Source organism: Dermacentor variabilis, chromosome 4 (genome assembly GCF_050947875.1).
Source record: "Dermacentor variabilis isolate Ectoservices chromosome 4, ASM5094787v1, whole genome shotgun sequence".
NCBI classification, from domain to species: Eukaryota; Metazoa; Arthropoda; class Arachnida; order Ixodida; family Ixodidae; genus Dermacentor; species Dermacentor variabilis.
In genome coordinates, this window is record NC_134571.1 from 227,260,191 (window position 1) to 227,283,671 (window position 23,481).

The 23,481-nt window shown below is 41.7% G+C and overlaps 1 long non-coding RNA gene and 1 pseudogene across 2 annotated transcripts; one reads left to right on the forward strand and one right to left on the reverse strand.

The window, feature by feature from the left end:
- The first annotated feature begins 453 nt into the window (after nucleotides 1-453).
- On the forward strand, nucleotides 454-4,757 carry LOC142580150 (uncharacterized). Of its 2 annotated transcripts, none has more exons than XR_012827588.1 (3): nucleotides 454-757; nucleotides 919-2,035; nucleotides 4,597-4,757. It is a non-coding gene; the product is annotated as an uncharacterized LOC142580150 (long non-coding RNA). The 2 variants fall into 2 exon arrangements; XR_012827589.1 differs by having other exon boundaries at nucleotides 919-2,031.
- A 17,076-nt stretch (nucleotides 4,758-21,833) lies between these two features.
- On the reverse strand, nucleotides 21,834-22,015 carry LOC142580610 (U2 spliceosomal RNA; annotated as a pseudogene).
- Nucleotides 22,016-23,481: the final 1,466 nt, after the last annotated feature.

The following is a 23,481-nucleotide window of genomic DNA, read 5'->3' on the forward strand; positions in this document are numbered from 1 at the left end:
TTCCTCGCGTCTATGCTTGCTGCATACCCGAGTTGTAGCCGATGACTGTTTGCCGGTTTTATGTTTCGCGAGCCAAGCTTCATACAGCTTCTTGTCCTGCGGCTACGTGTGAATAAGGCTGACACCGTGCTCCGTCGCGTGCGTCCGGCATTGCGGCACCGAGCAGTAGCCTACCATGTTGTGCGCCTTCAAAGGCAGCCACTACCTATTGTAGTGCTTTCAAGCGTTGTAAAGGACACTCGAAGCGGGAAAATCTCGCCACTAAATGAGGACCGCAGCGTACGAGGGAATTTAAACTCGTTTTCAGCTCGCTTCGGCGCTCCCGAAGCAGCCGACGCGGCCGCTATGCCCACGTGATCCCTCCTAGCACGTCACGCCGACGGTGGCGCCAGCTTTTCCAGTGGTGGAGCTCGAGGCCAATTTGCTCCCGGCGTAAGCTGCTGACACGCACGTGGTAGTAGCGAAATGCCATACTAAAACGCTGCTGCCACGCACGGAAGTGACGTCAGAGTTATGATGACGTTGTTTAAACAAGTATGACGTGTTCCGGTTTATAGTTTTGCGCGCGCTGCTGGAGCTGCTTCAGCTTTTCAGCTTAGCTAAGACACAATTTTACGGTTTCTTACTGTATTGTGTGCTAGAATGTTGTTCTAGTTGCGCTGGAAGAATCGGATGGTGTTCGAACTTGCGATCACGAGCGACACTTGGACGCAACGCTGGAGCAGCTCGTTTCCTTATGCCTTGCAGCGCGTTTATGGTTGGTAGTGTGGTCTTATGTAGCTCCTGTTACGTTTTTCAGTGCTCTTGTTTGTTGAATTTGCTGTTGTGAATGGGGCACATGTTGGCTTTCAGTATGGCAGAACTTTTTTCTCTTATGGTAAAAACGTTTAAACGCGTTCTAAACTCTTGTCGCTGCAGCCAGAGTGCGGGAAGCCTCGAGCTCGCTTCTTCCCGGCGCCGCCCCGGCTTCGAGGGCCGCCGGGGACCTTCTCCATCGGCGTTGCCGCCGCTGGGAGACGACTCTCAAAAGTTCAGAGTTGGCAGACCGCAGCTCTGGGCCATCCGGCAAGCCGAAATTGCCGCTCGAGTTCAACGACTTCGAGCCGCCACCTGACAAAAACTGCCGGACCATTCTCTATTAAAGTTTCTTCTTCATCCTTCGTAGGATTGCTGTTGCATATATTGCCCGAGTAAGTGCTGTTGCAATTTTTTTACGGCAATGTCGCATTTACCTCTACTGTTTCTTGTCTTGCATCTTCATGCTGTTTCCCTGTTTACCTCGGATTTTGGTGGCTAGCGAATCGCGACTTGCTTGTGCACCTGCTCGTTACAGTTCAAAAGGCACATGTTGAGCAACCTGAATGTAAACTATGAAGACAAATATTGCAAAAGGTGGCCCAGCCACTCATAGCTCTACTTTGGTTCAATTTTGTTGTAAAGTTTGGCTGTCTTGAAGACCGAGAAATTTTCTTAAATTTCTTCCAGCTAGTTTGCTAAGCTGCTATTTAGTATTGCTTCTTATGATGGCGCTGTGCGAGGTACCAGGTTTGCGCAAATGTTCCTCGCAACTTGTTTGTAGACATGACGTAGCTTCATTGCAGGAACCTGCATTTTGTTATACATGTGAAATGCATGCTAATATGACCAGTGTGGGCTTGCAGGTCCATGCATGCCGCTCTCAAGCAAATGCCGTTTCCATTGTATGAATCTTCCTTGACCTTGCTGCACTTCACAGGGCTTGTTTGGTTAATCCTTTTGTCTGTGCAATAGAATGCTCATAGGTCTTGAGCTTTACCCTGATCCTTTTGTCCAACAAAAAAAAAAACTCTTTAGGCATTGCGTTAGGGAACATATCTGGGTGATAATGTGACAATCTTTGCCTCTATAACCTTTCTTTTCTCCCATCTTCAGTGAAGTTGTCAACCACCTGTCCCTTTGTTCGAACAGAGTGCCATGCATTGACAGAAATTCTCATCACAACAAGAAAATCTCTGAAGGAAATTTTTGAAACTGACTAGGACTTCGTCTTGGGCAAGTTGGTGAAATCTGCGACGCATCTTTTTTTTTTGTGCGCAAAAAGATATTTATAGAAGAAGGACGCATGAAAGTGCGAACTACCAACTGACTTAATGATTCAAAGGATGGAAGATAGGGTACAAATTTTGTGCACATGCAAGAGGCGAATGTTGTGACAGTGCTAGTTTGTCTAGTAATGCTACAAATCGGCATTAAACAAGTGCACTTCTGGGGAATTAAGGCAGTTGAAGTGCTACTGACATGTGCACCATCTCTCTGATAAAATATTCCTTCGCGAGTTCATGTGCTGTTTTGTTGCTACTTCTGCCCAGGATCACAATGTTGGAAAGCACGGCTCACATGAGCAGGCCTTGCAATGTGCGCTGCACCATCCGGTTTATTTAAATTGTTTGAATACTCCCTCAAATAGTCATTTAGGCATTGGGCCGTTTGGTCTACATAGAACTTGCCACAGCCGAGAGGTATCTCATAGACCAACCCACAGCACAATGCAAAATGGTTGGCATGATTTTTCATACACCCTTGTCTCGTGGTATGAGAGCCACTAGCAAAATTATTTGCTTTCACGTCGATAAATGTTGTACACTGTTGCACACATTTTTGGCGTGACAGAATGGGTCTTTTTTTTTTTGCATGAGTGCGAACATTCATAGCGATGGAAACACAAAAATTGTTTCAAGTGAGGCACTAGATCACCCAGAGCAACGATCTAAAGAAAACATGTATTTTATGTTAATCTTGATTTATTAAACAATTTTCTCGCCCTAATGTGGCAAAGAGGACATCTTAACCTCTACACGGACAGGCAGAAGAATGACAATTCCGAACATTTGCCTGCTCCTAACCCCAGTTATTGGCAAATCAGTTCTGTAGAAACCCGCAAGATCAAGGAGGGTACACGAAAAGGAAAATTCTTGAGACCCATATGGGTTTTTAAAAAAAGGCGGTGACTGGTGACACGCGTAGTAGAGGCGAAATGCCATACCAAAACGCTACTGCCATGCACGGAAGTGATGTCACATTTTTGACCACGTGATTGTGACGTTTAAACAAGTATGGCGTGTTCCAGTTAACAATTTTGCTACAGTTTGCGCGCGCTGCTTCCACTTTTGATCTTAGTTAAAACATAAATTTATGGTTCCTTACTGTATTGTGTAGCAAAATATGCTAGTTAGTTGTGCTGGGACAACCGAAATGTGCCTGAGCTTGCGATCATGAGCGACACTTGGGCCCACGCCTAAAGCAACTCATTTCCTTATACCTTGCAGTGCCTGTTATGGTTCATAACGTGGTTTTGTGCAGCTTACTGTTCAGTTTTTCAGTGCTGTTGCTCTTGTTTGCTGAATTTGTTGTAAATGGAGCTCGTGAGTGTCTTCAGCTTGGCGGCACTTTCTTCTCTTATGACAGAAAGGTTTAAAATATTTCTAAACGTTTGTTGCTGTCGCTTACTTGAGTACGTTGATCGTGAAGACTTTTCCTTTTTTTTTTCCATCTTTCGTGGGGCTTTGCATAATGTGCGAGTAAGTGAGCTGTCGCAAATTTTTATGGCACTCAATGCAGCGTTTACCTCTACTCTTCGTCTACTGTACGGTTTCCCTAATCACGGATTTCTCGGCTCGATTGTGAATCACGACTTGCTTGAGAACCTGCTAGAAAGCCCAAAGAAGGCTACAGCATCTACATTCTGCGCCTGCTCACAACACTTCAAAATGCACATGTTGAGAAACCCTAATCTAAACTATGAAAACCAGTATATAGGAACGTGTTCTACTCAGGCTCAATCTTGCTCTCAAATTAAGTTTGTCTTGAAGCCAGAATGCGGTGCAGCTTGTTTCCTAAACTGATATGTATACTAGCATTGTTGTTTCTTACGCTGTTATCTGAGGCACCATGCTTGCACGAACATTCTTCGCAACTTGTATGGAAATACGACGTAGATTCATTGTAGGAATCAAGCTTTGTGTCCTGTCCTTCTCTTGGATTTTATTTTCGCGCTATTCTTGAGCTCGAATCAGGAATTTGTCATTGTAGAACCTGCACTAAGTAGATGTGAAATGTAAAGACACTATACTGGTAGGTGGGTGTACGCAAATGTGTAAGTTTCTAGGCTCATGCCAATCAAGAAAATGCCAATTTTTCATCCCGTGAGTCTTTCTTCACCTTGTGGAATTTCGCAAGCCTTGTTTCAGTCATCCCTTGGTATCCGTTGCAGCAGCTCAGTGTCTATAGTGCCCTGCTGAGCACAAGCTCAGTGGTTTGATTCCCGGCTCTAACAGCCACAGTTTGATGGGGGTGAAACGTAAAAACACTTGCATTTGAGCTTTGGGCGCACTTTAAGGAATCTCCGGTGGTCAAAATAAACTAGAACCTTCGATGTAAACCACAGTGAAGTTACATGTCAAAACCTCACAGTTAAAGTAATCTCTTGATCTGTATAACAAAATTCTGATAAGTTTTATCCCTTAGCATGATCCTCTTGTCTAATAAAAACTTTTTAAGGCATTGTGTAAAAATATGTTTTGGATGACTACTGAGTATTTTTTCTCAAATCTTTTTCAGCACCAAACCGAAGAAGTTGTCGATCACTTTGGACTTTTCTCAAACAGGGTGTTGTCCGGTGATTGAATTTCTCTTCACACAAGGACAGATTGTGAAGGAGATTTTGTAAACTATCAGCAGCAGTAGAGAACGAGGCACAAAGAATAAAGGAAATTGATGGACCCAATTTTCTGTTATTTACTATGTTGTGAAGGAAGCAGACAGTGAAGCTGGACAATATGTAGGGGAAATCATAATGTAGAAATAATAAGTAAAGAGGAAGTGAAAGTTGATAGAAAGACAACTTGCTGAAGGTGGGAACCGAACCCCCATACTGTGCATTAAGCATGCCGTGCATTGCCAATTAAGCTACTGATGTGGTCGTCCTCCCATTTACTTGGCTATCTGTGTATGTGTAAGGGGTAGTCCTGGGAGGGTTGGCCAGCACTGCTTCTCTCGGCCATGTCAGGGGATGTGGAACATCTCTAACTGATGATGTCAAATTGTATGACTTCAGGATTAGACAACTGGACAACAAGCCCTTAAATGCTCCCTCATGGCATCAAGGCAGCCAAAGAAAATACCTTTGACCAGTTGCTTGCTGCAAAGCTGATTTACTATGTGACTCCTGTTCTTAAAAAGGGATGTTCCACATGTGCTGTTGTTGGCTACGAGTGGTCCTGGCTAGCACTACTAGTGCTCTTTTTGTATGTGTACACAAATACCTAAGAAAGTGCCCCGCAGGGGCGTCTGCGCAAGCAGGCGTTTGGTGTGTTGCGACACCACGGACCCGAGCACACGAGAGTTGGACCCTCCCGCGTGTAGCCGTGCGCGGCTTAGCCGTGTCCGGGGAAAGGGGGATCCTGGGGGTTGAGCCGATGCCGGGTGTTCGGACCTTTAAGGCCCCCCGGTGGAGGCAACACACCTCTTTGGCCTCTGCTTCACGTAGACGGCACCCCCGGACTGACCCACCCGGGGGAAATCGGCAGTCGCCTTTTCCTGTCCTCCTCTTCAATCTTCGACTTTCTCTCTAGCCTTTTCATCTTTCCTGTCTTCTTTTCACTTCTTCTTACTTCCGAATTTCCTGGCGGCAAGGGTTAACCGTGTGTAGTATATCCAGTCTTGGTTATATGCATTAGGTTATAGTGGCGGTGCATAGCTGGCGTGTGCAGGTTGCTCACAACCTGTAGCGTCCCCTTGTTGGGCTCGGTGGTGGGTGGCTACCACCGCCGCCGAATTTCAAACCATATTATGGCAGAAGCTTTTCCGCGACTTCCAGATCGGCCTCTGAAAAGAGGCCGCACCGATGCACCTTTTCAATTCACCCTCCGAACCGACATAGACAACTTCCAACGTTACCACGTCTTGCATAGTGAAGGATCACAAAGCATGCGTAAGCTATCTCCTTTCTTGGTGGCGAAATGCCTCGTAGAAAAAATTGGCAAAGACTATAAAGCCTCGAAAATGACCAGTGGAGACCTACTTATAGAACTGAGAAACAAAGAACAAGTGCCAAAGCTGTCCGAACTCGCCAGTATTGGTGAAATCAAAGTCACAATTTCTCCCCATCGCTCCCTAAACACCAGCAGGGGCGTTATCTCAGAGGAAGATTTTCTCAGCTTGAGTGACGAGGAACTTCTCGAAGGGTTCCAAGAACAGAATGTCATTAAAGTACAGAGAATTACAATCCGAAGAAACAATGAACAACTCCCGACCAAACATGTGATCCTCACATTTGGTACTAGTATTCTTCCCACTTCTCTCGACGCAGGATACCTAAAGATAAATGTCAGGCCATATATACCGAACCCGAGGCGATGTTTTAAGTGCCAGAGGTTCGGCCACGCATCACAATCATGCAGAGGCAAAGAAACATGCGCGAAATGCAGTGCCAACGATCACCCATCTGAAAACTGTAACGCTCCCCCACGCTGTGTGAACTGCAAAGGGGATCATCCAGCGTATTCACGATCATGTCCCTGTTGGAAGAAGGAGAAGGAAGTGATTGCTCTCACAATAAAAGAAAAGATTTCATTTTTTGAAGCAAGGAAGAGGCTTTCACTCTTACCTCAAATAAGCTATGCCAATGTGGCGCGACAGGGGGCAGCGCCACATCGGTCTCAGGAGTCTACAGAGGTCGCAGTCAGTGGTCCTGTAGCAACTCCATCCGCCCCCTCGGTGGCAGCAGCTAGTGCTACTCCACCATCATCCAAGACGGCCCTGCAGACAGTCGTCCCGCAGGTTCCCAGGCTAAACAGAACGCCAAGGCCCGAGGCGCGTGTCTCGGCGCCTGGCTCTCGATCATCCAGCGCCTCAGAGAAGGCAATGGAGGTCGACACTAAAACCCCGGCGTCATTGACGCCAAAAGAACAGCGCTCTTCTGAGCGCCCTAAGAAGGACAAGGTCCTTATAACTCTACAGAAAAAGGGACAGGCAACCTGAACGGTTACCGCCCATTAAACGTGTACTGTCCCGTATCGCATGTCACCTTTAGTTTTTTAAGTTCGCAAACACCACTACATTTTTCATTTTAGAAACATGGCTTTCATTGTTCACTGGAATTGCAGAGGTCTTATACACAATATAGGTGACATCAAAGACATTATCAACACTTTTTGGCCAGTTGCAGTGTGTCTCCAAGAAACGAATCTTGGTCCGAAACATACTAACATTCTCAAAGGTTTCACCGTTGTCCGAAAAGACCGCGAACACTCTAGCCGTTTGTCAGGAGGAGTTGCCATAGTCGTTCAGGGCGGCACCCCTACACGAAATGTTCAACTGAATACTTCTCTCGAGGCTGTTGCCGTCACCGTTCTATCGCATAAAACCATCACCATCTGTTCACTTTACATCCCACCCCATACTCATTTTACTATTAGACAACTGGAAAATCTAATACACCAGTTGCCGGAGCCTTTTATTCTGGTAGGAGATTTTAATGCCCATTGTAGCCTCTGGGGTAGCGATAGAACAGACCAAAGAGGGCAAGTAATCGAAGATTTTATTTTGTCTAACAGCATATGTCTGTTAAACTCGGGTTCACCAACATATTTCTCACCAAGCTCACGCAAATTCAGCTGTCTAGATTTAGCCTTCTGCTCACCGTCTGTATTTAGCGATTTTAAATGGGAAGTCCCCGACACTTCATATGGAAGTGATCATTTGCCGGCATTTATCAAGCTCTCATCCACATTACCTACAATAAACTCTAAGCCACGTCGCTGGAAAATACATCTTGCCGACTGGCCGCTTTTTATGAAACATGCAAAACTTGAAGATGTCTGTTTAAATGAACTCAATGTAAATGAAATTAATGAGAAGTTCACTACAGTTTTAGTTTCAGCGGCAGAAAAGGCAATACCTCAAACATCCAGTCTTGTGCGCAAAAAAAGTTTCCCCTGGTGGACCCCCGAGTGCACAGAAACCAAAAAGCTTCAAAATAGGGCCTGGGGTATGTTACGAAGACACCCCACCTATACCAACCTTTTATGCTTTAAACAGGCCAAAGCCAAGGCACGATTTATCAGAAGGCAGGCAGAAAAATCATCGTGGAAGAAATACGTATCTTCCATAAACAGTACAGTTACGTCTAAACGCATGTGGGAACAGGTAGGAAAGTTTCGGGGAGATTACTCATCTTACACAATACCGTTACTTACAAGTCCAGACACACAAACAACAATACAAGAACAGGCAGATATACTTGGCGAACATTTCCGTGATGTATCCAGTTCAGGAAATTATACGAAGGAATTCTTACAGTACAAACAGTCTGCTGAAAAACAGAAGCTACCCACTACTGGCGCGTTAAATGAACCGTACAATTCCCCCCTCACACAACAAGAAATAAACAGAGTCCTTTCTGCAGGTAAAAACACAGCGCCAGGACACGACCGTATCCACTACGCCATGCTGGCTCATCTATCCCAGGCATCTGTAGAAGCTCTCCTTAAGTTTTTCAACATAATCTGGGAATCTGGTATAATGCCCGAAGAATGGAAAAAAGCAATAGTAGTACCATTTCTAAAAGCCGGTAAATCCCCAACATCCGCAAGCAACTACAGACCCATTTCCCTCACAAGCTGTCTGGCAAAATCATATGAAACCATTATCAATATTAGACTCTCATTTATCTTAGAATCAAGAAACCTCATAGACCCCCACCAGTGTGGATATCAAAAGGGCTGTTCAACTACTGACCATCTTGTCCGTCTAGAACATGAAATTCGATATGCGTTTTTACACAAACAACACTGTCTTGCAGTTTTCTTCGATTTGGAAAAAGCCTATGATACCACATGGAGATACGGAATTTTAAGAGACCTGGCTGACCTCGGCATCCGTGGTAAAATGCTAAATTGCCTAGCTGATTTTATATCTAATAGAACATTTCAGGTACGTCTGGGTACAGTACATTCTCATACGTTTACGCAGGAAAATGGCGTTCCACAAGGCTGTGTTCTCAGCACGACACTGTTTATAGTAAAAATGAACTCAGTTAATAAGATTATACCGCCGTCTCTTATGCACTCTGTTTACGTAGACGATCTCCAAGTGGCTTGCCGCGCCTCAAATTTGCCAACCTGTGAAAGGCAACTTCAAATGACAATAAATAAGCTTACACAATGGGCTAACAAAAATGGTTTCCGTTTCTCCACACAGAAAACAGTTACTGTTTTGTTCTCTCAGAAACGAGGGCTACACAGCGATCCAGTTCTAAAATTGAACGACACCATACTGCCGGTGAAACAAGATCATAAGTTTTTAGGAGTAACCTTTGACACTAAACTGAACTTCCTAACTCACATAAAAGCACTAAAGATCAAAGCAAATAAAGCTCTAAATATTCTTAAAATTTTGTCCCATAAGCACTGGGGTTCCGACCGAACCTGCCTTTTACGTGTTTACCGGTCTCTTGTGCGTAGCCTTTTAGACTACGGCTGCGTGGTTTACGGTTCAGCCAGACAGTCCTACATCCAACGACTTGATCCGGTACATAACATCGGACTGCGACTGGCAAGTGGTGCCTACTGAACTTCACCTATTCCAAGTTTATACGTCGAGTGTAATGAACCCTCCTTACAGCAGCGCAGAGCATTCCTCACATTTTCCTACGTACTCAAAATTCAGTCATCACCCCAACACATATGCTACAACATCCTCACACAATGCAACACACGCTTACACTACACAAATAAACCGAACTCGATTAGGCCACTTGTCCTGCGGTATGAGCAATACTGTCGGGATTATGACATTCCCCACGAAGTCCTCCAGGTTGCCAAGAAACCACAACGGCTGGCTCCGTGGTACGATTTCACACACTTATGTGATTGGACGTTAACACATCTAAAGAAAAGAGACATCCCACACGAACACATTATACAAGAATTCCGTGCACTTCAGGACAAATATCAAAATAACATGCAATATTACACTGATGGCTCTAAAACAAAAGACCACGTGGGTGTGGGGGCCGTAGCGGAAAAGTGGGAAACAAGTATTCGATTACCACAACACGCTTCTGTTTTCACGGCTGAAGTTTACGCTATCTGGGTTGTTGTTAAAAAGATTATAACTGATAAACACGAACATGCAGTCATATACACTGACTCTTTAAGCTCACTGAAAGCTCTACAGTTGAAATCTGAGTGTGAACCCCTGATAGGAGACATTTTAAACATGTTGGTGCTTAACGAATACGGGAGGTCAATTCGTTTCTGTTGGGTCCCAAGCCATGTCGGGATACCAGGTAACGAAGCAGCTGATAGCTGTGCATTGATGGCAGCATACAAAAATATTACAAACACGAAACTACCATATAATGATAGCATCCGTGCAATTAGAAAAGCCTTCACGGTAAAATGGCAACGCGAATGGGACCGTTGTGCCGACAACAAACTACATCTCACGAAACCCATAGTTGGCGAGTGGAAGTCGTGTTATCATCAAGAGCGGTTCATCGAAGTAGTTTTATGCCGGCTACGCATTGGGCACACACACCTCACACACAATTACTTACTTACGAAAGAAGACACACCAACATGCGAGAAATGTCAACAGCCACTAACAGTTATGCACATATTACTCACATGTATGCAGACTGAAACACACAGACGAACACTTTTGCACAAATTATATCAATTACACATACCTTTACACCCCGCTCTAATTTTAGGTGATGATCCGCTAGTCCCATTATGTGACGTCCGTAAATTTCTAGACGACACTGGGTTTTTACATAAAATATAGATTAACAAAGCCTTTTCCTTCATAAACGTAATTTTTAAACACCTCGTGTTTGGCGCAGCATAGCCTCAGCCGCTTTTGCGCCATTAAACCCCCATTTAACTAACTAACTAAGAAAGTGAACAAGGGAGGGCCCTCATGACAGCTTAACTGGTATAGCACAGTACGTATAATGTGGTTCAGCTCCCACCTTTTCATCCACTTTCATTTCCTTTATTTCTACATTTCAATGAAACACAATTTCCCCTGTGCTTTCTCTGGCTTTGTAGTCTGTTTTTTCATATAGTAAAAAGAAGGCTGCCTCAAGTTCATACAGGCCGCTTCAGTATTTTTGTACAATCCCATAAGAAAAGGCATTTGTTCCCCTTGGCTAAAGAAATACAGAATCCAGGTTTGTGCAATTTATCTGATATGTCCACATTTTGGGACAAAGTCTTCATGGACTATCTGGAAGCAGTGGCGAAGCCAGTGGGTAACAAACTGGGCACAAGCCCTCACTCCCCCCCCCCCCCCCCGTGCACACACACACACACACATACAAAATTTCTATCTATATGGGATCTGCCCAGCCCCCTTTCCGTCCGCAGTCATGTTGGTGCAGCCCGTCCACCTGCTCTCCCTATAAAAAAAATTTTGGCTATGCCACTGTGTTGAAATATGTGCCACAGTAGTCATCAATGTTTTAAGAAATTGAGGAAGAAGCTAAACAAGTGAAATGTCGAAGAAAGTTCTCAGGTGTGTTGCTCATGCATGGCAACATGCCAGACTGCATGGCGAAATTTGGTTTGCGATGCACTCTGGCATGTTTGAAACATGCGTGCCAACTGCACGCTAGCCTAGCCTGATCACTACTGCTGTGCACAATTAAAGTCATGCTTTTGACATCAATTAAACAGTAATCTGATTTAGAGAAAAGCATGCTTCTGCATACTTTTGCCCTTTCACTTGCTGGCTCTGCTGGTTGTTGCCAAGCTGGATGATCGTGTAGCTGGTGGATCGGCATTCCTGACCCCTTCAACTTGAGCACAAGCCTCAGGTATCTCCTTTTCTTTTGCACAACCTATACCTTGCAGCAGTTGTTGCAGTTCATAGTGTACATCTGTGCAACTTGCACTCTACATTCCAGTTTTGTACTTTATGTTTTGTTTGGTTTGCTGTTGGTTAGCCCTCATTAGTCCTACCACACATCTACTGTTCTGAACCATGTTCACGATATTTAACTATATAAGGAACTTCCTTGTTACTTGATTTGCCTTTACATATGAGAATTGGATCAGAACTACCCTACTTTGTTCATACATGGTCAATCACACTCGTGTCTTGTTGGTTAGCAGCTCCACAGTGAAGCATGTCCAATAGTGTACCTTATGTGATTTGGATGTGTGGACAAAAGCACAGGTGCACACCTCGCATTTAGCCAGATATTTTATCAGGTGCTGTATTTTCCAACCAGTTATTTAATTTACTAGTTTTACCTTTCATCTAAGTGCGGATGCTACTGAACTGCTATCACTGGGGCTGGCAATATTATATATAATATATGCTACCTTTGCAACTTGGTCCCTGTTAAAGCTTGAAGAAAAATAATCCTATAATACAAGCAGTCACATAATGTACCCCTGGAAAAAGATGGTTCATTTGCAAAACCTACTCGACATAATTTATTAATAAAAAAAAATGGGGTGAGACAGATGGAATGCCCTTCCTGAAATTATGAAAGGCAAAGTAGACTGGTCTCATTTTTTTCTACACCACCACAGCTGTGGTGCATGCTGGTAATTGCACTACAGCTGAGTTGCGAACAGAGAGCATATAAAATGTGTAATCCACCGAGTCTTTTTGATCATAGGCAACAGTTTTTTTCGTTGAAGCATTGTGACATTATAGTAAAGGAATAAACTGTTGCGTCCCTGTATGCTGCAATGAAATGCAAAGGAACAAAATTCTCTAAGTCTTTATTTCTTTCAAAAAGACAACAGCTTGCCACAGGAACACATGTTTAAGGACTATAGCAAGTTAGCCTGACAGAAAAGCAAGTAAAATTTTTTTGTTGGTTTGATTTCGTGAAAAACTGCTGTGGCTGCTAGTGCAGCTTGTAAAACTTAGGCAAATGGAACGTGGCAATCGTGCATTTTCACCACAATGGACACGACGATGCTGTGAAAGGCACAAAGATGTGAACAAATGAAAGGATCAGTCATGTGCAGTGAAGTCTTAGAAGTAAGAGAGGCTTTGAAGACATGCAGCAATACCAGATAAATATAACGGACAAATGAGCATTCAGTATGAAGTGCTGCTCACACGGCCAGGCTTGGCCATTGTAAACAAGAACAAACATGCATTGCTCGGTCTGTATACCTGCGCTCATCTGCTATACAATAGTCCTAGCCACATCCCTGACCATCAAAAATCTACCCATTCATTTAGATGGTTAGATAACATTGCTTTCTTGAACTCCTGGCATTGTTGATAGACAGCACTTTAACTGCAGGGCTACAGTTGCGTATTAGTGAATGCGTCTTGTGACATAAGCAAATTGTAACCACTCGGGCTCAACAAAGAATTAACCTCACGCTCATATATTCAAGAAAAAAAACAGTTCACCCAAGCATTTCTATACTTTCTGCAGGAAAAGAAAAATGCAATAGAAAGCATAACCAACGCTTCACAACCTTGCATTCAACTGGTCACTTTTAAGCATTATTGCTCATCTTTAAGGTCCTTTAATGAATCAAGAAAACGTGCCAACAAGCACCTTGTAACAAAAATCGTGCAACCCAACTTTGTTGCTTCGTACAACTATTAGAGTGCTTGAAAACAGCAAGTCAAATAAGCCATAAAGCTTACCATTTAAGAAAATCCTTTGCTGGGCTAGTTGGTTCATTATCAGTCTAATAGCGGAAAGTGCAAACTTCAAACGGGACAGAAAGAGAGTCCTGTGTCTGTCTCTCTATCCATCTCGTTTGAAGTTTCTGCTTTCCTTATTCCATTCAAAGCTTACTGCTTCCAAGTTCCTCATAGTGTATGTGATATTAACCATTGCAAAAGCATTTTCTTCAAGCAAATAAACATCATTAAGTAAATTTCAATGCATGTCCTTATATTTAAACATGCATGCAGATTATATCCTTGGTCGAGTCACTGCTGAAATGTAAACACATGACCACCACCATTTATATGCAAGGTGTCGTAATTTGGGATCGTCAAGCTTGGATATTAATGCAAAACGTCATTGGAGAGCAACTTTTTTTTTCTTCCTTTATATACTTCCTTGAGTATTTTCTGCCGCAAACAGAAAAGAATCTGCTTCACATAGCTGGTGCATGTTAACAGATGCAAGCTTTGAAACACATGCCATTCACATTGAGATAATGAACTTTCACGTCTCCAGCCCCTCAACTTGGCCAGAAGTGTAGTCGCTGAATATGCACTCTGACCACCACCACTGCTTCCACAAAACTCATGTTGGTGAATATGCAAACTCTATAACTATTACGCAGTGCCTTCCCACCGTGTTCCAAATTCTCCTAAGAACTACAAGTAACAAGGCAGGAAAAAAGCATGCATCTGCGTGCTAGGCATGGTGAGATTGGTCTATTAGGTGCTAAATTGCAGCAAATCCATTGCCTTTGTTGCAATACACTATAAGCAAAGCTTTCCTGAATCATTACATTTACATACTATGCAAAGAGATACATGATCTCTGCACTTGTTTTTTATTTCTATACCATCTGCTTTAAATGCAAATGAAAGGTCTCATATGGCGTTATGGTATGCAACGACGACTTGCAGCTGAATGCATCATTTTGCAACTGGTGACAAAAGCATTGTGAGCAGTGGTATATGTACGTAGAAGTATGGCTTTTAGAAAATTTAGCAACGTTGAGTCGGGTATTGCTAAAAAAAAGTTTGTGAAACTGTTTTGAAGGTGTTAAGACACAGCAGTGCATGTCACAAAGATGCATGCATGTCTATGGCATTTGCACTGCCTTGCAGCATTGTTAGACATCATATACTACAAGCATAGCCTCCCATACACTTTTGTCAGGATTATATTGGTTATGCTGGGCACCTCGTAAATTTTTCACAGTCATGCTAAGAAATTTACTACTGCACCCAAGACCCAAACAGAGTTTCCTTTGTCTGTATCTGACCATAACCTTCGAAATCTTGTAGTGAAAGGACACCAGGATGGCAGATGCTTAGAGGAAGTTTATTCAACGGAGTTCCTGAAGGAGGCAAAATTGTCAACCTTAACACTGCTCAAAGAAATCACTGATGTAAAAAGTTTTGCATTGCTGTTCCATGTTTCCTATTATTTGTATGTGGTACCTGAAGGTAAAATATTAATAAAGCTCTTGAAGGGAACGGTGCTAAAAACAGGACAATGAGAGGAGATCCAACACTGTGCTGACTAGAACCAATATTTATTGCATGTTGATATCAATATATACTGGATGTACAATTGGGTGCAGAAAAAAACAGATGATGACGTACAATATGATTGTTAAGAGAACGAAATCACAGGCTGAATAGATGCATGATTTTACAGCTGTGTAGTGATAGTGGAGGCATGCCGACACAATTTTCAGAATATTTATGGATGGCAATAATGTCTTCAAAAGTTTTCCATAAACTTTGTTCAGGGTGCTTGCCTAAAACTATGCACTGAGAAAGCGTGACTTTACGCTACTGCAATAAGGCATACATGTATGCTTCTACTTCTTTGCAATGCCTCCATGACCACTATTGTCTCTTGAACCAAATATGTACTTTTCAAAGGTCATACAGAGAGGTTGGCTACGGTCTCAAATGTCTTATTGGATGAGATCCATCATGGAATATTGTGGTCAAGTGTATCCCTTATTCTATTTGATAGTGAATATCTTGTACAATACTGAGACTAAAGAAATGGGTCTGTAGTTCTTCCAATTCTTAAACACCTCCATTCTTGTAATTATGCTCGCATTCTTTAAAGTCTGGTATGCTTAGCGTTGTTAGGCATTGTGAATAAAGGACTGCAAGATTCCAGTGCAATATCTCCTCCATGTTTTATCAAATCAATTGTTATTTCATCTTCTCCTGCCACATTTTCCTTGGACTTATCTTGCGAAGCCCTTCAAACCTGATCAATAGTTACACATTGAACGTCCATTTCCTGTTCGCTACTACATCCAATCATGGTTACATGGCTGTTATGGGTACGGTACCCCTTTCAGTCACGGTGTCTCCATATGAAGATACGACTTTCTATGTTGAGTTTTTCATCAAAAAGCGAAGGAGTGACACTGCACACTGGTGGGGATAATATGGGAAGCATACATAAATGCAATGAACGCCATCTGATGAAGCGACGAAACACTACTAGAGAAAAAGATGTTTGAAGACGGACGACTCCATGTTTTACGGAAGCTCTGGTTTGTCGCTGCTCAAATTTCTCTTTTGCAGCAGCCTCAAACATTCAGAACGGTTAAAAACCCTGTTTTATGTGAAGAAAGAGCTACTTTTAAAGAAAAACAGTTGCACAATACTCATAGTTCTATTACTGAATAGTTTTGATCCTGTTTTCATCCGAGTCTCCATTCGGAGACACTGTGACTCACTCAATCTTTTTTACCACGCCGGCGAACCATAGCCACTGTGCGAAAACTTAAAACCACCGACACTTTTTGGACTTCTTGGGCAATCTAGTTCACCGTCGAAGAATTAAACTGTGTTTTTCAGTGTTCCTTTTAGTTTTAAGTGGTGGCATTTTTTAAATGCACAAATCGTCGTACGCACTGTTTCGTCATGAAGGTGGTAAATGCTCACATTTCCGGACCATGAAACGAACAACGTCAGTCTGGCAATTATGTCGCTTCCTCGAATGGTTGTCCAGATACGAGAGATTCCTAGTTTGGTCCCAGAACAACAGAATTTTGTTTGGGCGAAGTTGACCTGCAGAAGCAGTACAGACTGTTTTCTGTTTTTGTATTTGAGAATTTTGTCTGTGCTGCAATTTAGCATTTTCTTTTAATGTCCAACCTGAATAGCTCATTTTGAGTCACCATCCTTGCTCTAAACATGATGCGATTGTGTGAGGTAGGATGCAAAGGACCACTGGCCCCAGCAAGTCCAGTTGCCGTTTCCTTAGCAAAGCAAGTATGAGAAGTGTGTGGTAGAAACCGGGGCCACTGCCGGAAATGCGATGTTTTTCTGTGCATCGCAGCTCAGGATCACTTCTTCAAATATCACAACCTGTCAACCAGTCGATGCACCACTCGCACAACCCTGAATAGATAATGCCCCTTCTTCCTTTAAAGTGGCATAGTGAACTTGCGATAGAAAGTATTGAGTCACGATGTCTCCATATGAGGACGCGATTGACTTTGCAAAATAATATTCCTAGAGAGGGGAATTTTTTTTTTCGAACTCTGGACACCTGAAACATTCATACCTGCAAGCTCGAAAAATGTCCTGGCAGAATACCATCATTCATGACTGAAGGGGGTACAGTTCAGTATAGTAGCCATGAAAATGGCTACAAATGCTAAGTTTGTGTTAACAATGACATTTTGTAAATACCAAATAAGGTTATCTCCTCAAAATAAGCCAACATAACGCAAATAATTTCCATCTTATTTCATGCCTGGAACTTCTTGTAAACTTTCATTATATATATACTCACAAAAGTGACCTGTTCATCTGTAGCAGTTGCTGGCCTTATGAAGACAAGTCCCTTTGTCAAAACGATGGCTTCAGCGAGAATCCTTGTTCAATTACCATGTATCTATTCTTGTCTAGGTAGCACTTTAGAGACAGAACAATTGCTATGGCCACGTCCCCACCCCATTCACAAGTTGTTACCATGTAAATCTACTAAACCTTGTGTTGAACTCAAACATTTTTTCAATAAACAGATTTAAGTTCTGCACTCGCTCTTACCAGGTAAAATTTTTAATTAACATGCAGCACCATCCATAAATAGGTTTCAGCCTATTTTTTAATAGTACCACATTTAAAATGTGTAGCACACCTGCAAACACCAATGGCCAATGACAAAGTTGGGTAAAATATTGCATACTAAAAATAATGAAATTATTGTGGGAATTATCACACTTCCAAGTTCTTTGTGCACACAAAAGAAGCTATCTGTTGTCAAGTTACACAGTATCGTAGTACTATGCATGCAAAGTGCAGAAAAACTGGGTAGTTTCCATTTCTTCATAAGGTAACCTTAAAATACATCACAGTTGCTCATACTGAGCTTTGTGGCCACAGAGGTGATGCACTCAGACTCGCAAAGCTGGTGCACAGTAGCATAGAAACAGAAAACATACATGGGTGTTCTGACAGCACCTACAAAGATGGAGAAGTTGCTTGGGCTGCATGACCAAATGGCATTGTCTGACTTCACAAAAAGTGATGTAACAGCCCCTCCTATTTTTTTTATCTCCCTCCCTCAATGGAGATTAAAATAATTTAATAGTGTCATTTCAGAAAAGAAGTAGGGGTGCTCAAATAATGAAATTTTCTTACTGCATCTACATATGTTTGAGGAAAGCAACCTCCAAATACTGAATCAAATTTAGAATTTCTAAAGTTGCTGAAATATAAAGTAAGTGTAGAGTGCTAGTTGTAAAAAATGAAGTGTGTTGGCATTATTTACTTGGCTTGTTTACAGGCACATATAAATGCATATTATGCTGTTTGCAAAATAGATGTCCAGTCAACTGAGGAGCGCATAAATGAGAAACAACTACTTTTAGTTATCGTGGTATGCCATGGCAATGACAGTAATGAAAAAAAGAAATTTGGAATAGCACATCTGGAGCCATGGAAAATGTTGAGTTTGTTCAAGGAGAAAAGTGTAATACTAAAGCACTGCACATTGTTTTAAAATGATTGATACATCATGCAAGTGGCCAAATAATAAATTGTTTTGCCAAAATCAAACACCTCTGACCCCTGTGTTTGCTCAAGAACTAGCGCTCATGTATAGCAACCACAGCTTCCCTTCAGCAGACTTATTCAGAATAGTCCTCAGTTCCTACCCCTTCTCTTCTTTGAGGCCACAATAAATGTTATTCTTTACATAATCAAAATAAATTATTATTCCATAATTTTTAATAATCAATTCATAAATCAAATACAAATCAAACAGCAAATACTATTCAATTCAATATTTGTGATCTGAAACATCCACACACCACTAAAAACAAGGGGACACTGCTTCTGCAAAAGTGTGCTCCAACTCATCTTAATTCTTTTACACTCTAAGAAAATGACTCCTTACGGATTGCATAAGCATGAAGCAATTCAGATGTTCACTCACAGAGATTCATTCAAAATATTTTTCTGACATTTGGGATAACATTCCAACTGAAAGGTTTTGCTTGCCTGCTCCATTAAATTTTTTTCACTCATTTCGCTTTACTTTTGAAGACCACAAACACAGAAGTGGCAAGATAACCTCTGGTAGTTCTAACAAAATTAAGAAAAGTAATGAGAACTACCATCCAAGTGCTTAGTATGTGGATAGTCTATTCAATCTATAAATGTCTGAACTCATGACCATTTCTAAAAAGCTGCATATATTAACCAACAACACATTTCAGTTCTACAAAAGTTCAGTGACTGCAACCTTTATCACTGCCTCCCATAAGTGGCCAGCTGTGTAAAAACAATGACCACAAACCTTTCCCCAAGAAATCCTTTACTGAAAACAATGTAATAGTCAATTTATGCAAACTACTGTTGCTTATTCAATTAGTTATGCACAACAATCTAGGAGAGAAGGGCAGAGTTCTTAAATTAAAAGAAGCATTGCTTTTCATCATGACAATGCCAGATCCCACAATATCTGAGGGAAGATAGCTTGTGCTTGAGTGGGATGTGTTGCTTGACAGTCCCTCCCTCCTCACATACGGTACCCTTAGACCACTTCGTCAACATGAAAAATTTCTCAACATCTGAGGACATTTAAGTGGATTTATATGTTTCTTTCAGTAAACTTCTCCAAGATTTATCAAAAAAGGAATTGTGCAGTTGCTAAGCAAGTGGCAAAGAATGCAAGAAATGAATATCACCATACATTTGAATAATCTGTTAAGTGTGGTTTTATGCATCGCAATTTCCAAGGTTATGCTATATTTTGTTTTAAAATATAACCATTAATATTATATATAGTATAATATTAATATTAGTTATATAACTATTAAAAGATAAGCAGGGTATCATCAAATATCATCAAAAATCTCGAAGATATAGTAAAAGCAGCGGAAGAATTTTATACTGACCTGTACAATACCCAGAGGAGTCAGGATACCTCAATTAGAAACAGTAATGAACAGGATACAGGAACTCCTCCTATAACTAGTGATGAGGTCAGAAGGGCCTTGCAAGACATGAAACGAGGAAGAGTGGCAGGAGAAGATGGAATAACAGTCTATTTAATCAAACATGGAGGAGACGTAATGCTTGAAAAACTGGCGGCTCTTTATACGAAGTGTCTATCGATCGCAAGGGTCCCAGAAAACTGGAAGAATGCAAGCATTATACTAATCCACTGAAAGGGAGACATTAAAACCCTGAAAAATTATAGGCCCATTAGCTTACTCCCAGTATTATATAAAATATTCACCAAAATTATCTCCAATAGAATAAGGGAAACACTGGACTTCATTCAACTAAGGTAACAGGCTGGCTTCAGGAAGGAATACTCTACAATGGATCACATCCGTGTCATTAATCAGGTAATCGAGAAATCCACAGAGTACAGTAAGCCTCTCTATATGGCTTTCATAGATTACGAAAAGGCATTTGATTCACTAGAGATACCAGCAGTCATAGATACACTACGCAATCAAGGAGTACAGACCGCTTATGTACCTGGGAAAATTCAGAGATTCCAGAGCTACCTTAATTCTACACATGTAGGAAGATACCTATAAAGAACGGGGTCAGACAGGGAGACACAATCTCTCCAATGCTATTCACTGCATGCTTAGAAGAAGTATTCAAGCTATTAAACTGGGAAGGCTTAGGAGTAAAGAACGATGACGAATATCTCAGCTACCTTCGGTTTGCCGATGACATTGCTCTATTCAGCAACAATGCAGACGAGTTACAACAAATGATTGAGGACCTTAACAGAGAGTGTAAGAGTGGGGTTGAAGATTAATGTGCAGAAGACAAAGATAATGATAAATAGCCGGGCAAAGGAACAAGAGTTCAGGATCGCCATTTGTCCTCTACAGTCTGTGAAGGAGTACGTTTACCTAGGTCAATTAATCACAGGGAACCCTGACCATGAAAAGGAAATTCACAGAAGAATAAAAATGGGTTGGATCACATACGGCAGACATCGTGAGCTCCTGACTGGGAGCTTACCATTGTCATTGAAAAGAAAGGTGTACAATCAGCGCATTTTACCGGTGCTGACATGTGGGGCAGAAACTTGGACACTGACAAAGAAGCTTGATTGGGAAAAAAGTTAAGGACCATGCAAAGAGTGATAGAACGAAGAATGTTAGGCGTAACGTTAAAGGGGAGAAAGAAAGAGAGCAGTTTGGATCAGAGAGCAAACGGCTGATATTCTAATCGACATTAAGAGAAAGAAGTGGAGCTGGGCAGGCCATGCAATGCATAGGTTAGATAACCGGTGGACCATTAGGGTTACAAAATGGGTACCAAGAGAAGAAAAACGCAATCGAGGACAACAAAAGACTAGGTGAAGCGATGAAATTAGGAAATTTGCGGGCGCTAGTTGAAATCGGTTGGCGCAGGACAGGGGTAATTGGAGATCACAGGGAGAGGCCTTCGTCCTGCAGTGGACATAAAACAGGTTGATGATGACGATGTTGATTTTAAAGATGCAGTATTTAAGGCAGATACACGTCTCTAAATGTATCTTTAAATTATTCTCCTGGTCTTTTAACTAATTTGCTAATTTGAGAGGCCCAATATTCTTACTTCTATTTTTCCTATGCTCAAACAGTGGTACATTCACACATGTGTTGACAACCCTCACTGCAGCATATTTGCCACATTAAGGTACACACAAAAATATTGCACAAAAGTATTGGTGAAGCAGGCTTCAAGCACTCCGGCAACTTGCAAAAATAAGTTTAATAGCTTGGGTCCAAATAGAACCCATATCAGATATTAAGCTGATAAGAACAGACACTGCACTTTGACCCTTGCTGGCCATGTCTACGTTTGCACCACCCTCTCTTTGTGGGCATTCCAAATCTACAAAATGTAACCAGTGAGTTTGAAAGGCATATCTGCTTGGGAACAAATTCTGAGGATGGCACCAGTTTCGAGATATGTGGCATCAAACTTGCCGTAAAAATTCACTTTTGTTCCACTTACTTATAAAAACTGTTCTATGCATTGACGCACGAAGGTAACTGGAACATCAATGCATTTCATTGGACATTTGAAAATTCATATCTCGAAACTGGGCTAGTCCTGATAATGTGTTCCAAGTGGATACGCATTGCAATCTCACCAGCTACAATTTGTCAATTGAAATGGGCGCCATAAAGTAACAAACAAGAAGTTAATTAGAATAAAGTTAATTATTCAGTCAGGCATTCTTATTTCTTGTAGAAGTAATGCCCACTTTAATAATAATATTTGGGGTTTTACGTGCCAAAACCACTTTCTGATTATGAGGCACGCCGTAGTGGAGGACTCCGGAAATTTTGACCACCTGGGGTTCTTTAACGTGCACCTAAATCTAAGCACACGGGTGTTTTCGCATTTCGCCCCCATCGAAATGCGGCCGCCGTGGCCGGGATTCGATCCCGCGACCTCGTGCTCAGCAGCCCAACACCATAGCCACTGAGCAACCACGGCGGGTGATGCCCACTTTATCAAGTAGTTTAGATCAAGGGTTAGAATTGTGCTATCTACCACATGAAATTAAAAAAAAATTGGTGCAGCTAAAAAAGAACACCCTGTATACGTAGTGTTAAGTTTTCTATAATATGCACACGTTGACACACACACTCATCTTGTGTGCTTCTGCTATGTCTGTTTCACGTTATGAGAAATAGGAGATTTGAGTCAAATTATAATTTTTGCAGGCCAAGCTACATAGCAGCAGTGGACGTCAGAATTTGTGGAATAATTGCCAATAGGTTAAATAATTATCAAAGTTTTGCAAAGTCTTCCAGTTAATATGTTTATGTGCTGACAGAAAATGGTGTAATGAAAACTGCTCATTGGAAGAGCAATGTATTTTGTTTCAAATTTTGAGCTTATTTCAAGAAAGTAGTGTGTTTAATAAGGCACAGAAGTTCCAGCAATGGTTATTCCTCAACTACCGAACATATTCAAATCTACACTTTCATGTTAACATGCCTCCTAACATAACTGCTTAAATTTAGTTATTAATGACTTAATTTAGTTAGGTAGCACAACTTCTGATGTCTGCCACTCCTATAAAGGTTGGTTAGCAAAAATTAGTTTGTCTGTAATCTCCCAATTTTAACAGTAATCAAAGAGACTTGTAACAACCACAAAGTACACACGCATGCATGCAAGTACATGCATACACACACATTAATAACAAGAAATGCATAGTGCATTTGTTCACAATGTTACTAACGGCCCAAATTTAATGAGATAGCATTATTATTGTAGTGAAGGTCTACACATTGAAGTAAA